The sequence below is a fragment of the Papio anubis genome, chromosome 1, assembly GCF_008728515.1.
Source record: "Papio anubis isolate 15944 chromosome 1, Panubis1.0, whole genome shotgun sequence".
In the NCBI taxonomy this organism is placed as follows: domain Eukaryota; kingdom Metazoa; phylum Chordata; class Mammalia; order Primates; family Cercopithecidae; genus Papio; species Papio anubis.
The window spans coordinates 136,153,141-136,168,017 of NC_044976.1; the positions used below are offsets into that span (position 1 = coordinate 136,153,141).

General features: G+C 47.9%; 1 long non-coding RNA gene and 1 other non-coding gene across 9 annotated transcripts in view; one reads left to right on the forward strand and one right to left on the reverse strand.

Annotated features, from left to right (window-relative positions):
* Positions 1–14,877, forward strand: part of LOC103877628 — a 53,802-nt gene that overhangs the window by 30,957 nt on the left and 7,968 nt on the right. For 2 of the 8 annotated variants that reach the window (XR_002517293.2, XR_002517308.2), the window contains 5 exons: positions 1,272–1,361; positions 1,771–2,624; positions 4,411–4,554; positions 10,388–10,538; positions 12,535–12,675. This is a non-coding gene — a long non-coding RNA (uncharacterized LOC103877628). The remainder of the gene's footprint in view (positions 1–1,271; positions 1,362–1,770; positions 2,625–4,410; positions 4,555–10,387; positions 10,539–12,534; positions 12,676–14,877) is intronic. The other 6 variants (XR_004178330.1, XR_004178324.1, XR_002517307.2 and 3 more) reach the window with 6 other exon arrangements.
* On the reverse strand, positions 5,002–5,104 carry LOC116272034. The gene has a single exon (XR_004180762.1). It is a non-coding gene; the product is annotated as a U6 spliceosomal RNA (small nuclear RNA).

Below are 14,877 nucleotides of genomic sequence, written 5' to 3' on the forward strand. Positions count from 1 at the left end.
ACTGTCTTAAAAAAATAAATAAAAAATAAAAGGCTAGGCATGGTGGCTCACACCTATAATCCCAGCACTTTTGGAGGCTGAGGCAGGCAGATCACTTGAGACCAAGAGTTCGAGACCAGCCTGGGCAATATGGCGAGACCCTGTCTCTACAAAAAGTACAAAAATTAGGTGGACGTGGTATGTGTGTCTGTAGTCCCAGCTACTTGGGAAGCTGAGATGGGAAGATCACTTGAGCCCAGGAGGCCAAGGCTGCAGCGAGCCGTGATTGCACCACTACGCTTTAGCTTGGGTGACGGCAAGACCCTGTCTCAAAAAAAAAAAGAGAAAAGAAAAGTAAGAGTCTTTTCTCTGCCCTCCCCCAGAACAATGTTGAGGCCCAGAGAGCAGGTGAGAGCTAGCTGAGGGGTCCTGGCACCTCAGGTGAGGGTGCTGGAGGCCCAGGCCCGACGGCCCGGGCACTCCCTCCCCCTCAGAGGCCCAGCTCTTCAGGCCCTGCCAGTATCCTCCACACCCAACCCTCTTCAGTCCTCCAGGAAACATCATGAGGGTTAATTATTTCTCAGAGCTGACTCAGACAGCGGTTTTCTGCCAAAACATTCTGTCAGCCAAGCACAGTCCTGCTGTTACTCCCGTGAGGGAGCCTTTGTAAGCTGTGTCAGGAGGAAACTCCGCAGCAGGGAAGCCCAAAGCCCCATAGCCTGGGGTGGGGTCCTGCCTGATCCCGTCGGGTGGGGCTGGTTGCTGGGAGGGCGCCCTCCCCAGTGTGAGAAGCCGGCTCCAGAAAGCTCTCACCGGCAGGCTGCCTTTCCGCCAGTCCCTGTGGGGCAATGCTCGCCTTTCGTTTTGTTGATTGGAGATTGTGTCTCTGAATGGAGCTTAATGTCCTTTTGAAATTATCTGTTCTTTTTTTTTCTTTTCTTTCCTTTTTTTTTTTTTTTTAGGTGGAGTCTTGCTCTGTCGCCCAGGCTGGAGTGCAGTGGCTCTATCCCAGGGCTCACTGCAACCTCCGCCTCCTGGGTTCAAGCGATTCTCCTGCCTCAGCCTCTGCAGTAGCTGGGATTACAGGCGCCTGCCACCATGCCTGGCTAATTTTTGTATTTTAGTAGAGATGGGTTTCGCCACATTGGCCAGGCTGGTCTCAAATGCCTGACCTCAAGCGATCCACCCGCTTCGGCATCCCAAAGTGCCGAGATTACAGGTGTGAGCCACTGTACCTCCCCTTTTTCTTTCTTTCTTTTAAAAATTTCTCCTGCTTTCTCCATTTGGTTTAGATTGCTGCTGTGTTCCTAAATGCTGAAGGTGAATGACGAGGCATCCGGAGGAGAGGGATGACCCTCAAACACAAACCGTCTGCCTAGGAGGTCAAACTGGGGGAGAGTGGGGGGGGACATAGGGGGTCTCTTGGAGGAAGGAGGCCTAGGAGACCTTCTCTCTCATATCAGAGTGTAGGATGGGAGGGGTAAGCTCCAGGGACAGTGGGGAGCAGGGAAAGGACACCCACAATGAACCTGAGGGACTGGGATGGCCCTGAGTGGAGATTCAAAGAGGCTGAACTGTGCTTGAGACACCTGGGACCAGAAGCCAGGAGGGAGGAGGTAGAGAGAAGTAGAACAGAGTAGCCCTGTGAATTCACTGCATGGCCGCCATTAGCTTCACTTGCCCTCTGACCAGGCCGACACCAGCACCCCGGGCACCCCATGTGGGTAGGAAGATGTGTGTGGTGCTGTGCAAACCCGATTATCCCCCGAGTAACCCATGCGACATCTACAGCTTCCTGCTGCTGCGCCAGAAGCTGTGTCCTCTTATGGAAAGAAGAGCACTTCTTCATATATAAGCAGCCAGGTGAAGGCAGGGCTATTCTTGCGTGAGAAATGATGATTATACAGATCAATTCCATCTCCTGGAGGAACCCCAGACAGTGGTAAATTACACAGTTACAATTTTACCCTAAGCCCCATCTCCCCACCCCCCACAAAACAACAGACCCAGCAACCATGTTTTGCAGCAAAAATATTTACAGGACAGTTACTATGTACAAGGAAGTATTTTATATATTATGTCATTTAATCTTCTCAAGGACCCTGTGATCTACCAATGAATGAACAGAGAGACAGAGAGGCTAAAAGCTAGCCAGAAATCGCAAGGCCAGAAGGGTATGAAAGCTAGGCCTTATGAGGCTGAGAATCCAGCAGGACTTGGCATCTGTTAAGTGTTCCATAAATCCTTGTTGAAGGAATAAATGGGTCTGCCAAGCTCCATGATCAGGGCTTGCCTACTGCTCCCTAAGCCATAATTCCTGTCCCTAGGATCTGGGTAAGTCAGGGCCTACAAATATGCCCCAGGGATGTTTTCTAAGATCCTGTTCTCATCTTTCTTCTGTGCTCTCCTCTCCCCAGCTGCCATCCTGTATCCCTTCCAAGAAGACATAGAATGGAGGAGTTAATTTGTTATTTGATGTACCAAGTGTAGTATTTGAGTGCCTACCAATGGTGCCAAGCATTTTTCTAGATGCTGGGGTCATAGGAGTGAACAAAGCAGGATCACATTCTGAAGATCACATTCTAGCCAGGGTACAGACTTGGCTGAGAGATCAGTTCTGGCTGAACTGATGAGGGAGGATTGAGGTAAGAGCTCTGTGACTCCTCAGCTATGGGCTGCTGTGTGCACATGGGGGCAGGCACCAGCCCTCCCTCACCAATGATGTGCACTCTCGTCCTTGTGGTTGCAGAAGTGGTCTCAGCAGCTCTGCCTCTCTGCTGTGGCCCCTTCCCTGGCCATGGTTTTCATCCCAGGATGGGCTCCTCAAAGTGTCTTTGCCACAGGACCTAGAATTGAGACTAAGAGAATCAGTCTGAGCTGAGCTCATGTTAAAAACTAGGAGGCCGGGTGCGGTGGCTCATGCCAATAATCCCAGCACTTTAGAGGCTGAGGCAGGCAGATCACGAGGTCAAGATGTTGAGACCATCCTGGCCAATGTGGTGAAACCCCGTCTCTACCAAAAATACAAAAATTAGCTGGGCGTGGTGGCAGGCACCTGTAGTCCCAGCTACTCGGGAGGCTGAGGCAGGAGAATTGCTTGAACCCAGGAGGCGGAGGTTGAAGTGAGCCAAGATTGCGCCAGCTGCACTCCAGCCTGGTGACAGAGTGAGACTCTGTCTCAAAAAACAAACAAACAAACAAAACCAGGAGCTAAGGCATGGCCCTTATGTTTTACTTTTATTTATTTAAGTTCCTGAGTACATGTACAGGATGTGCGGGTTTGTTACACAGGTATACGTGTGCCATGGTGGTTTGCTGCACCTATCCACCCATCACCCAGGTGTTAAGCGCAGCATGCATTAGCTCTTCTCCCTAATGCTCTCTGTTCCCCTGCCTGCCCCCAACAGGCCCCTGTGAGTGTTGTTCCCCTCCGTGTGTCCATGTGTTCTCACTGTTCAGCTCCCACTTACTAGTGAGAACATACAGTGTTTGATTTTCTGTTCCTGCATTAGTTTGCTGAGGATAATGGCTTCCAGCTTCATCCATGTCCCTGCAAAGGACATGATCTTGTTCCTTTTTATGGCTGCATAGTATTCCATGGTGTATATGTGCCACATTTTCTTTCTTTCATTTTTCTTTTTTTTTTTTTTTGAGATGGAGTCTTGCTCTGTCGCCCAGGCTGGAATGAATGCAGTGGTGCGATCTCAGCTCACTGCAACCTCCACCTCCCAGGTTTAAGCAATTCCCCTGCCTGTCAGCCTCCGGAGTAGCTGGGACTACAGGCATGCACCACCACACTCCGCTAATTTTTGTATTTTTAGTAGAGATGGGTTTCACCATGTTGGCCAGGCTGGCCTCGAACTCCTGACCTCAAGTGATCTGCCCACCTTGGCCTCCCAAAGTGCTGGGATTACAGGTGTGAGCCACCATGCCCGGCCTATCTGTTATCTCTTGACTTTTTAATAATCGGCATTCTGACTGACGTGAGATGGTATCTCATTGTGGTTTTCATTTGCATTTCTCTTTTTTTTTTTTTTTTTTTGAGATGGAGTTTCGCTTTTGTTGCCCAGGCTAGAGTGCAATGGCATGATCTCGGCTCACCACAACCTCTGCCTCCCAGGTTCTAGCGATTCTCCTGTCTTAGCCTCCCAAACAGCTGGGATTACAGGCGCCTGGCACCATGCCCAGCTAATTTTGTATTTTTAGTAGGGACGGGGTTTCTCCATGTTGGTCAGGCTGGTCTCGAACTCCTGACCTCAGATGATCCGCCCGCCTCAGCCTCACAAAGTGCTAGGGTTACAAGCGTGAGCCACCGCACCCGGCCTTTCATTTGCACTCTCTAATGATTAGCGATGTTGAGCTTTTTTTCCCACATGTTTGTTGGTCACATGTATATCTTTTTTTGAGAAGTTATTTTTATTTATTTTTTAGGAACACGGTCTCCCTCTGTTTCCCAGGCTGGAGTGCAGTGGCACCATCATGGCTTGCTACAGCCTCAAGCTTCAGGACTCAAGCGATTCTCCCATCTTTGTCTCGTGAGTAGCTAGGACTACAGGCACGTGGCACCACGAGCAGGTAACTTTTCTATTTTTGGTAGAGATAGGATCTTATGTTACCCAGGCTGGCCTCAAGTGATCCTCCTACCTCAGTCTCTGAAAGTGCTGGGATAACAGATGAGCCACTGTGCCTGGCCTTTTACATATTATTTATTTATCTTTTTTTAATTAAAAAATTTTTTATTGGTCAGGCATGGTGGCTGACACCTGTAATCCTAGCACTCTGGGAGGCCGAGGTGGGTAGATCATGAGGTCGAGAGATCAAGACCATCCTGGCCAACATGATGAAACCCATCTCTATTAAAAATACAAAAATTAGCTGGGCTTGGTGGCAGGCGCCTGGAGTCCCAGCTACTTGGGAGGCTGAGGCAGGAGAATCGCTTGAACCCAGGAGGCGGAGGTTCCAGTGAGCTGAGATCGCACCACTACACTCCAGCCTGGTGACAAAGCAAGACTCTGTTTCAAACAAAACAAAACAAAAAACACAAAAAAACCTTTTTTATGCAGGGGCCATGCTAATCTTCTCTGTATTGTTCCAATTTTAGTATATATGCTGCCAAAGCGAGCACTATTTATTTATTGATGTATTTATTTATGGAGCTAGAGTCTCATTCTGTTGCCCAGGCTGGAGTGCAATGGCATAATCTCAGCTCACTGCAACCTCCACCTCCCAGGTTCAAGCGATTCTCCTGCCTCAGCCTCCCGAGTAGCTGGAATTACAGGCACCCGCCACCACGCCTAGCTAATTTTGTATTTTTAGTAGAGAAGGAGTTTCACAATGTTGACCAGGCTGGTCTCGAACTCCCGACCTCAGGTGATCCACCTGCCTCAGCCTCCCATAGTGCTGAGATTACAGGCGTGAGCCACTGCACCTGGCCGCGAGCACTATTTATTCATTATCATGTGGACTGGGGACTCCTGATACCTTCTAGTTTATGACTTTGATATCTTCCTTCGACATTGCTGCTTTCCTGCCACTGGATGCAAAAAGAAAATCCTTACCTGTCCTCTGACTTTTCCTTTTTTGCTTGAGCTGGCTTTAGTTGGTTTCTGTTACTTATAATCAAATACAGTCTCATCTTGTTTTTTTTTTGGGCGGGGGGACGGAGTCTCATTCTGTTGCCCAGGCTGGAGTGCAGTGGCGTGATCTCGGCTCACTGCAACTTCCACCTCCCAAGTTCAAGTGATTCTCCTGCCTCAGCCTCCCGAGTAGCATGTGCCACCACGCCCGGCTAATTTTTAGTAATTTTAGTAGATACGGGGTTTCACTGTGTTAACCAGGCTGGTCTTGATCTCCTGACCTTGTGATCCACCCATCTCAGCCTCCCAAAGTGTTGGGATTACAGGCGTGAGCCACCATGCCTGGCCAGTCTTATCTTGAATGTAAACAAAAACTTAGAACTTGGGTTGGGGCAGAAGCAGCAGACCTAGAGCTGCCTGGATCTGATAAGGTCCTTGAGTGACAAAGTCAAACAGGTTCCCTAGAGACCACTGATCACTGGGGAAATTCCCTTGCCCTGCATTGCCTCTCTGCCAAGACCAAGGCCTAGGACCACATACTGACTGTGCAAACCCATCTGGATACAACCAGTCTGAATTTTCCCCAAATCTCTCTTGGTACATAATCAGACTTCCTGATCTACACGCATTTTTTTTTTCCTTATTCCAGACCCTAGGAGGGAGTAAAGTTTGTGGTAAAAGAAAAGAAGGAAAAATACAAACTACCTTCTAAACCGTGGGTACGGTAATGGAGTGGCTACCAGTATTGATCATGGCAAGATCATTGCAAGTTTAGCAAGAATCAGCTGCTGGGTCATAGCTTGTTTGGAAAGACAACTGTAGTCCATTAAAAAAGATTGTATATCATCCACAGAAAGCTCTTCATTTGGCTACTTTACGTCTGACTGGCTCCTACTTGCCCTACAGGCCCCAGTTTTTTCTTGCAAGCCTTCTACAAGACTAGGTTAGGGAACTCCTCTGTTAGAGCACTTCCTCACAGTGCACAGCTCACTGTGTTTATTTGTTTTAGAGATGGGGTCTCACTCCGTTGCCCAAGCTGGAGTACAGTGATGTGATCATAGTTCACTGCAGCGCTGAACTTCTGGGCTCCAGTGATCCTCTTGCCTCAGCCTCCCAAGTGGCTGGGACCCCAGGCACATGCCACTGCACCTGGCTAACTTTTTAAAAAAAAAAAAAATTCTTGGGGCCAGGCGCGGTGGCTAAAGCCTGTAATCCCAGCACTTTGGGAGGCTGAGGCAGGCGGATCACGAGGTCAGGAGATCGAGACCATCCTGGCTAACACGGTGAAACCCCGTCCCTACTAAAAAATACAAAAAAACTAGCCAGGTGATGTAGCGGGCGCCTGTAGTCCCAGCTACTCGGGAGGCTGAGGCAGGAGAATGACGTAAACCCAGGAGGCAGAGCTTGCAGTGAGCCGAGATCCAGCCACTGCACTCCAGCCTGGGCAACAGAGTGAGACTCCGTCTCAAAAAAAAAAAAAAAAAAATTCTTGGAGAGACGGGATCTCACTGTGTTGCCCAGGATGGTCTCAAACTCCTGGCCTCAAGCAATCTGCCTGCCTTGGCCTTCCAAAGTGTTGGGATTACAGGTGTGAGCCACTGCACCTAGCCATCTCACTCTATTTAAATTGCCATCTCACTCTATTCAAATACTCTATTTAAGTGTCCTGAGCGTAGACCCGAGTGTGTATAGCGTGGTACCTGGTGTGTGGTAGGTGTTCAACATACACACGTTCCACAAAAAATAGAATTCAGGAATTAATTTAGTATTACCTAAAAAGTCTCCACACCTACCCTTCTACAGGTGATCATGTAACTTGTGCACAGAATATCCGGAAGACTTAGGTATGTGCCTTTAGGAGGTAGATAGAGCAGACAGGGCTCAGGTGACCTTGACTAGCTAGAAATTCCAGCTGCCTCTATCAAACAGAATCTGTCACTTAGGATTAAGTTAGATTTTATACAACAGAAAGCAGGGTTTATCCTCTTATGTAAAAGAATTCCAGGGGACTTCAGTCCTGGGCAGGAATGGTGGCTCCATGAAGTTAGCAGGAACCCAAGCTGCTTCTAGCTTTCTGCAGCACCATCCTTAGTGCTGACTTCCATCCCCAAGGCTACCTCATGGTTTAAAAGGGCAGTGGCATGCCAGCCATCACATCTGCATTCCAGGCAGCAGAACAAAGGGAGAGGGACAAGCGAAGCAACAAAAGGTTGGCCCTCTGAGTCAGCTTGCTCTCAGTAGACTTCTTGAAATTTTTACATATAATATTCCCTTATATCTCAGTGGCCAGGAACGCTTGGAAATGTAGACGTTAGCTGGACACTTTGCTCCATATAAACTTGGAGTTTTATAATTAAGAGGGAAACAGATATTATGCAACAAGCTGCAGTCTCTCCCCCAATCCCCAGGCAAAACTGTCAGGAAGGACCCTCCCTTATTTTGGTAAAAAATCAGTCAATCTATAAGCAGCTCCGCTTTGCTCTACATCTCAGTTCTCATTGATACAAGCTAGTCATCAGTACTTTTTTCTCTATATAAAGAACTACAATGGCTGGGCGCAGTGGCTCACGCCTGTAATCCTGGCACTTTGGGAGGCCAAGGCGGGTGGATCACTTGAGGTCAGCAGTTTGAGACCAGCTTGGCCAACATGGTGAAACCCCGTCTCTACTAAACATACAAAAATTAGCCAGGCGTGGTGGCGCATGCCTGTAGTCACAGCTACTCGAGAGGCTGAATCCCTTGAATTCAGGAGGCAGAGGTTGCAGTGAGACGAGATTGCACCACTGTACTGCACTCCAACCTGGGTGACACAGCAAGATGCCATCTCAAAAAAAAAAAAAAAAAAAAAAAAAGAACTACACAAGAAGGGTCCTCTCCCTTGCTCTGTTTCTTGAACTTACCACTCGCACTCATTACTAGATGAGACCACATGAAGAGTTCAATGCAGAACTGCAGAAAGGCTCTTCAGCATGTGGGCGTCTCTCACAGGGCCGGATGATTGAGCTGAAATGAGCTGACAGTCATGTTGGCTATAAGGCAGTGCATTAGGGGCCCTGCTGTAGCAGTGATAGCCTGGATGCCCTGCATCCAGGGCAGGAAATGCTCTGAGAACACATAGGCCTGGGCACTGGTCTTCAGGACCATGTGAAAGAGGAAGGACCCCATTCCCTTCACCCTCATCCTCTAAGGCAGGTAGTACCCAATAGCTATGCCTACAGCATCTTCCCCACAGGTGTGGGCAGAAGACCCCACTCCCTTGAACTCTCTAGTTAGTGCTTTTTCAAACTGCAGCTTGATTTTCTCTTAAATGGGAAGTGTCTGAATGTAGGACAACTGTGGGAAAGGAAGCATGGGAGAGTAATGATGAGCTTGGGTTGCAATCCTGGCCTTGCCCATTGTCTTCTGTGTTATGTTGCTAACTTGTTTCACTCCCCCCAAGTGTCTATTTCGTGAGGTAAAATAGGAATGGTAATGACACCCCCCTTGCCGAGCCGCTCAGAGGATTAAACAAGATAATGTAGGTGAATGCAGTTAGCATAGTGCCTGGGGTACAATAGGTACTCGATAAAAGAGAAAATAAAATGGAGATAGATGGCAAAAGCCATTGTGAAGACTCAACCCCTAAACAAAGCTTCCTCTGAAACTAGAGAAATTTGCAACCCTGGCATCTTGGCTGGAATCCCAGGATAAGATGGGCATTTACAGCCGTAAAGCCAGCCACAGCCCAGGACGCCAAGCCCCAGAGGCCAGGGGCTCCTCCCCATCCGAGGGCTGCCGAGCTCAGGAAACTGGTTCACATTTTGTCCTGGGGACATTGCACTTGGAAAAACATTATTGATTCCATGGTTCAGGTTGCAAAGGGAGGAAGAAAGATTGAATTTCATCACATAAAGCACTTATGCCTACTGTACTTTCTCTTTAGAGAGGCACTTGGCAATCATTTTCATTAGTGTCTCTTCTTAAAACAATCTCAAAGATAACTTATCCCCATTTTATAAAGGCAGAACATAGGAGAAATAACTGGCTGAAGAGCATGTAGCAGGGTGGCAAAAGTCAGAGTTTATGATCTCCAAATTTCTGGCATATTGCTTAACTAACTAAGCTTCAGCAATCCATTCCACAAATGCCTGGCGGGGGCCTCTCAGTCATATACTTATTGCTCAAATCAGTCACTCATGATCACCAGAAAAATGCAGACATGTAAATCTAGGCTACATGATTCGTTTTTCTTAGCAGCTTAGGACAGGAGGTGAAAAGTGACTTTTCCAACCATATCACAAGTGGGTCTGCATCTAGCAAGTCCTGGAACAGGGATGTTGGAACTATTCCAGGATATATGTCACACCATAGAGCTCTGGATGCCTACAAGCAATGAAGATGGGGTGGGGGCAGTGAAATAGCCAGCTCCTACGCTAAGTGCAGCCCTCCCCACCAGGACTGTAGACGGGCTGCCCCCTCACCTGAGGAACTCATGTCTTTGATCACAGCAGCATCACAACCTGTCCCTGATACCAAAAGGAGAAACACTCTTGGCCTGTGCCCTCTTGGATGGATCGTTTTTCAGAGAACAGGACGTTTAGTGAGTTTGTCTCAAACTGCACAGAGAACATGGTGAACCTACTAGGGCTGATTGCTGTGAGAAATTAAGAAGACAGGGATAATGGCTTTTCCTCAGTTGCTAAAGCCAGCACGTACCTGAAATGAGCCCCAAAGCTCAGGTCTGACTTAATGCCTTTCTTGTCTTGGGAAGAGGGTTTATCAGATTCCAAAGAATGCATTTCAGTTATCTTTGTTTCCAATACTGAAGCAGCTCCCTCTGCTCACCGAGGCAGAGCCCTTTCTATCTCTTTTTCAGAAAAATCCCAAGGAACAATTGTTTTGGATTACTTAGTGGACTCAGCATGGAAACTGCTTGTGTGGCCCAGCTAGGTAGGGGCGTTCAGACAAGGAGACCTGACCTGGAGCTTCTGGGATGATTCCAAGGTATTGCATGAATGCGTCTGCTGTGTGTTCGTTAACTGCTGGGGAGAAAACTCTGGGTAGTCACAGCCATCTACTCTCAGTTTTCAAGACAGGCTTCAGCAGGCAAGCAGCTTGTTGGGAGGCGTCCTTAGTCAGCTGGGAAAGTAAGGCTGACGCGCTGTTCGACCTCAGCGAGGCATGTGTCACACTCTTTTCGTTCTCTGGCACTCTCTGGCTCTTCCTAAGGCCTTTTCTCAACCAGGCACATTATGTGATGTAGACAGCAAGCAGGATGGGAGGCTGGCAGTCCCCACAGCGGAGCTGGCAGTGGCCACTTAGACTCCCTCATATCACACCGTTGGCTTCCAAGCCCAGATGTAGGTGCTTGTCCCTCCCGTTGGGATCTTGCCAAATCTTTTGTAACATTTTAAAACAGCCATTGAAGTGCCAGATGACAAAATTTCCCTTGGAGATTGAGAAATTCTGATTGGGATGATGGCAGCATTCTGGAATTTATGTCAGATTTGCTTCCCAGGGGCCGGAAGCAAGGAGGTCAAGACTCCAGGTCCCCATCCCAGTTTAACCAAAGAACCACTACTTTTTTTCTTTTCTTTTTTTTTTTTCTCAGACAGAGTCTTGCTCTGTCACCCATCCTGGAGTGCAGTGGTGCGATCTTGGCTCCTGCAACCTCCACCTCCCAGGTTCAAGCGATTCTTTTGCCTCAGCCTCTGGAGTGGCTGGGATTACAGGTGTGTGCCACAATGCCTGGCTAATTTTTGTAATTTTAGTAGAGATGGGGTTTTACCATGTGGCGAGGCTGGTCTTGAACTCCTGGCCTCAAGTGAACTGCCCAGTTTGGCCTCCTAAAGTGCTGGAACTACAGGCGTGAGCCACTGCACCCAGGCCCCTCCTTGTTTTTTTTTTTTTTGAGATGAGGTCTTGCTCTGTTGCTCAGGCTGGAGTGCAGTGGCATGATCATAGCTCACTGCAGCCTCAAACTCCTGGGCTTAAGAGATCCTCCAGGGCCGGGCGTGGTGGCTCATGCCTGTAATCCCAGCACTTTGGGAGGCCGAGGTGGGCGGATCACGAGGTCAGGAGATCGAGACAATCCTGACTAACATGGTAAAACCCTGTCTCTACTAAAATACAAAAAATTAGCTGGGCGTGGTGGTGGGTGCCCGTAGTCCTGGGTGCTCTGGAGGCTGAGCAGGAGAATGGCGTGAACCTGGGAGGTGGAGCTTGCAGTGAGCCGAGATTGCGCCACTGCACTCCAGGCTGGGCGACAGAGCAAGACTCCGTCTCAAAAAAAAAAAAAAAAAAAAAAGAGATCCTCTGTAATCCCAGCACTTTGGGAGGCCAAGGTGGGCAGATCATTTGAAGTCAGGAGTTCGAGACCAGCCTGGCAACATGGTGAAACCCCATCTCTACTAAAAATAGAAAAATTGGCTGAGCGTGGTAGCGCATGTCTGTAATCCCAGCTACTTGAGAGGCTGAGGCAGGAGAATTGCTTGAACCTGGGAGGCGGAGGTTACAGTGAGCCGAGATCGCGTCTCTGCACTCCAGCCTGGGCAAAAGAGTGAGATTCCATCTCAAAAAACAAGAGATCCTCCTGGCTCAGCTTCCTGAGTAGCTGGGACTACAGGTGTGTGCACCACGACACCCAGCTAATTTTTGTATTTTTTGTAGAGACAGAGTCTTGCTATATTGTCCAGGTTGGTCTTGAACTCCTAGCCTTAAGAAATCATCCCACCTCCGCGTCCCAAAGCGCTAGGATTACAGGAATGAGCTACTACACCTGGCCTTTCTTTTTGGTTTTACATACTGAAGTTAGGCACAGATTTCCATTGAAAGAGGGTTTCATTGCTTTAAAAGTGTTTTAAAAGCCCTGCCTTGCATTATCCTTATCCCCTCCATTAGTAGCTATACAGAATTTTAAAAGAGGAAAAATCAGAGAGGGAAAGGTAAGTTTTTCCTTGGGTATGCAGAAAAGCCACAGCTGTCGTTTGGGCCTCAACAGGGCATCTGTGCAGGTGTCTGCATATTAGCAGCACCATCTGCTTGGTTGTCTCTCAAAGGAAGAAGAATCCTGGCCTGATGAACTCCTCAAGCTCTCTTCTTTGGGAAATAGGAAGATCACAATTTGAAATCTTAATCCAAGGTAATAATTGAATATATAAGCACCCTACATAATCCAGAGCTTAAAAATGTGAAATTAAGTCATGAATTGCTTTCAAATATAGAAGGAATCTTCTAGCCTCTTCCAGTCCTGAAAGCCGCCACCAAATGCGGCCTCAGAGTCAAGCCCCCAAATAAATACATGCTAATAAGGCTGATTTTCCCTTTTCACTCTTCTCCTGGGCAGTATGAACCTTTGACTAGAGAGAGCCAGAAAGGAGCATCTCAACCCACTTAGGTAGTGGCCTCTTTTAAAGTGAAACATGAAGCCAGGGCTCCAAACCATCATTGTCCTGAGAGTTCCCAGGAAGGCTTTTGTGTGGTAACCTGGATGCCCGTCCAAATGGCCTTGGCTGGTCCCATCCCTCACTCTAGCTCCCCAAGGGTCCTGCTGCTATCAATTGATTGTGAACATTTCCTTTCACTGCCTTTTGCAAACTGCTGGGTGAGTGCCAAGTAGTAGCTTTGCAGGGTTCATTCACCCCAGGGCTGGGAGCTTTTCAGCAGTGTAGGCAGGTTATGTGTTTCAAATCAGCATAGTAGGGCAGAGTGATTTGGAAGCCATTTCATTTTTCAGTTCATCAAACTCCTACTCACTGGGAATCTCTAAACCAGCGATACGAAACCTTTCTGGAGTTGTGACACCCTGTTGTCACTCATTTTATTTCATCAAACACCCACCCCTCTTAAAAATACCATGAGGCATGTATTTATTTTTAAGATGAAAATGAATTAAAATTGGAAAATTACCTAAGAATTTTCTGGCACTCTAGCAAAAAAGGAGATCTACCAGAGGTGTTTGGAAGTCAGGATCTTCACTAAGAATCATCACTCTACACAGGGAAGACATTTGACCGAATTGGGAAGTAGGAAGAATTTGTCCTTGCTCCTCCCCTCTCCCACGATGTAATTCCCTCCCTGCCCGCACATCCCCTCACCAGGCATCCAGGCACTCACACTACCCCATATCTCCCTCCATGGTACCTCACGCAGAACTGGCCCTTACCACCCACATCCCCCAGCCCTGCTCTGCATCTGTTTCCTCTCAGTGCTCCTGTTAACATACCTGATGCCCACTCCTTCTGCAGGTAGCCCCTGTAGGTTAGTTGTTTCTTTAGAAACAACTATTTCCTTTTTTTTGAGATGGAGTCTCTCTCTGTTGCCCAGGCTGGAGTGCAATGGCACAATCTTGGCTCACTGCAACCTCTGCCTCCTGGGTTTAAGTGATTCTCCTGCCTCAGCCTCCCGAGTAGCTGGGATTATGGGCGTGGGCCACCATGCTTAGCAATTTTTTTTGTATTTTTAGTAGAGACGGGGTTTCACCATGCTGGCCAGGCTGGTCTCAAACTCCTGACCTCAAGTGATCTGCCCGCCTCAGCCTCCCAAAGTGCTGGGATTACAGGTGTGAGCCACTCCGCCCAGCCTAGGAGTAACAACTTCTAAGTTCATTTTCAGCACAAAAATTTTAGTAGAGTTAACCTTGATGATAATGCCTTAAAGTCTTAATCCCTCCAAGGGATATTTGTATTTTTTTTAATCCCTAGAATGCTCAGCAGAAGGGATATTTGTAATGTAACTAGAGACAATATCATACACAAAAGAATTAATTTCCATGGGTAACAGAAAGGAAGTGTGGGAGGTTGGTCCATTCTGCCTTCTGGTAATGGTCCCCTTGCTGTGCAAGTATTCACTTTGGGATAATATAAAAGACACTGGGACTGGGCGTAGTGGCTCACGCCTGTAATCCCAGCATTTTGGGAAGTTGAAGCGGGCAGATCACCCAAAGTCAGGAGTTCAAGACCAGCCTGGCCAACGTGGTGAAACCACGTCTCTACTAAAAATACAAAAATTAGCCAGGTGTGGTGGTGTGCACCTGTAATCCCAGTGACCCAGGAGACTGAGGCATGAGAATAGCTTGAACCTGGGAGGCAGGGGCTACAGTGAGCTGAGAATGCGCCACTGCTCTCCAGCCTAGGCAACAAAGCAAGGCTCTGTCAAAAAAAAAAAAAAAAAAAAAAAGACATTGCATAAGAGTCAGTGACCTGGATCTATTTCTGACTTAATCCAATTCAACCAATATTTACTAAGCCCCTCCTATATGCCTGGAATTCGGCTACGCCCTCGGTATCCAAGATGAATAAGACACATTCCATGTCCTCAGTGAAATCCCAGTCTATCAGGAGGC